Here is a 2,496-nt window from a genome sequence, read left to right on the forward strand (position 1 = left end):
AAGCAAATTTTCTTGATAGCAGAAATTTAAAGAATTGTTTTAGAGTTATTAAAACTAGTTATTCTAAAATATGACAGGAATGTTATTTTATTTTATTTATGCAATCAATCTATCAAAAGCATAGTCTCTTACAGAAAGGATTCTGTATTATTTCACACATAGTGTGGTGCTGACACCTAGTAGACCTTCAGTTAATGTTTATGCAAGGAATGATACAAACCTGGGGTTTGAAGTACTCACATAAGTATAAAAGATTATTGACACAATTTTAAGAAAAGACTGGAGTAGTTAAAGGATATTAAGTACTCTATGCAGTGTGATCCATATGGAAAAATATTAAGAAACATATTGTGTTTTTGTATATGTATGTTAGTATTTTTTTCAAATTTTGAAAATGGTGATATAATTATTAAAATGTAATTAAAACCATCACATAATTTTTTTTAAAGATTTTATTTATTTGAGAGAGAGAGAATGAGAGAGAGAGAACACACGAGAGGGGATAGGGTCAGAGGGCAAAGCAGACTCCCTGCTGAGCAGGGAGCTCGATGCGGGACTCGATCCAGGGACTCCAGGATCATGACCTGAGCCGAAGGCAGTCGCTTAACCAACTGAGTCACCCAGGCGCCCAAAACCATCACATAATTTAAAACAATGTTTGCTTATGATATATTCCAGTAAGCAAATTTTCAAAGTATAATTACTGTATCTTTTGGAGATTTTTGACTTTTGATATTAAATATTCATATTAATATACCAAAAAGTAAAGATATAGACCATCTTCCCCCCCGCAAGACTCTTTTCTTACTAGGCTTAATCAGATGTTTTTAACCATATTTCCTTATGGTTCCTATCAGAAGAGTTCAAACTAATAAACAAAACAAATGTTTATTGTTGAAGTTTTCAAGTTAACCCCCTTCTAATTTATTGTCCTACACATGTACATTTGTTTTTTAATTGCTTTTCTCTAGGGCCACCTTCAGCTCCTAGGAATGTGGCTTTTAACATCAATGAAACGGCCCTTATTTTGGAATGGAGCCCACCAAGTGACACAGGAGGGAGAAAAGATCTCACATACAGTGTAATCTGTAAGAAATGTGGCTTAGACACCAGCCAGTGTGAAGACTGTGGTGGAGGACTCCGCTTCATCCCAAGACATTCTGGCCTGATCAACAATTCTGTGATAGTACTTGACTTTGTGTCTCACGTGAATTACACCTTTGAAATAGAAGCCATGAATGGAGTTTCTGAGTTGAGTTTTTCTCCCAAGCCATTCACAGCTATTACAGTGACCACGGATCAAGATGGTAAGTTCCACTGCTGTTTTCTCTAAACAAACTCGTAACTCGCTTCAGATGCATAATATCCCTGGTGGACCTATATTCACTGAGGTGCAGGTGTATACTCTATACACTAAAGAGGTGATCTTCTGGTTGTTTTTCTTACTATTTTGTAAGGTCCAGAAAGATATTTTTTATATTACTTCTTATTAGTAAGGTTAATTAGATATAATGCTTCTCTCCAATGTTTATGCATTGCTTTTGATATAATCCTATACAAGTACATCTTAATGAGCAAGTCCATATCACTTACCAACAAACGTCAGATATAAAAAAAATGTTGCTAAGTGAATTGAAATTTAGTTCCTCCACTTATGCTGCCATTTCTTTTCCATATCAAATAAAGCAAATAGTAAGAATTCATGTTAATTATAATTCATATCTATGTTGTAAAAACATTGCAGCCAACATGCTTAACTGTGATCCACTCTGAAAAGAAACAGCAAATATATCCAGAAATGTATCCAAATGTTGTTGTTAGGCACCATTTGTAAAAAGTTGTTGAACAGTCTTTTTAAAAAATCCAGTTGCTTTCAGTTAAATGTTCCCTTCATAACAGTATAGATTTTTACTGCAACATAGTTAGGCACGAATACCCCTGTGATTTTTATAAGTATATATTCTCTTTAACTCCCTCATAACACAATTTACTGCAGTACATGATACAGAAAAATCATCAGAGATTTTAAAAACTCCCATTGAGAAGCATTCATAAATTATGTGGACACACAAATGATTGTCTTATAGCAGAAAGTATTATTGTATATGAGCACATATATATATGAGACAAATTTATAAAGATTAAACTATTCTTATGCTGTAACAAATGCCACAGATTATGTGGTTTAAACAACAGAAGTTTATTTTCTCACAGTTCTAGAGGCTAGAATCCAAGAATAAGGTATCAGTGAGGTTGATTTCATTACTCAGCAATAAAAAGGAACAAATTATTGATACACACAACTTGGATGAACTTTAAGGGCTCTGTGCTGAGTGAAAAGGACAATTTCAAAGGGATGCATACTGTGTGATTCACTTATATAACGGTCTTGAAATGACATAATTATAGACATGAAGAATAGATAGGTGGTGGCCAGAGCTGGGGAATGGGAGAGCTGGCCATGAAGGGCAGGAGAGAGCATTGTGATAATACAGT

General features: G+C 34.3%; 1 long non-coding RNA gene across 1 annotated transcript in view; it reads left to right on the forward strand.

Annotated features, from left to right (window-relative positions):
• LOC145716159 (uncharacterized) overlaps positions 1-2,293 on the forward strand; it is a 17,388-nt gene extending 15,095 nt beyond the window's left edge. Inside the window, exon 3 of the long non-coding RNA XR_014138611.1 lies at positions 972-2,293. This is a non-coding gene — a long non-coding RNA (uncharacterized LOC145716159). The remainder of the gene's footprint in view (positions 1-971) is intronic.
• The last annotated feature ends 203 nt before the right edge of the window (positions 2,294-2,496 follow it).

The sequence above is a fragment of the Leptonychotes weddellii genome, chromosome 1 (assembly GCF_054177405.1).
Source record: "Leptonychotes weddellii isolate Sample4059 chromosome 1, ASM5417740v2, whole genome shotgun sequence".
NCBI classification, from domain to species: Eukaryota; Metazoa; Chordata; class Mammalia; order Carnivora; family Phocidae; genus Leptonychotes; species Leptonychotes weddellii.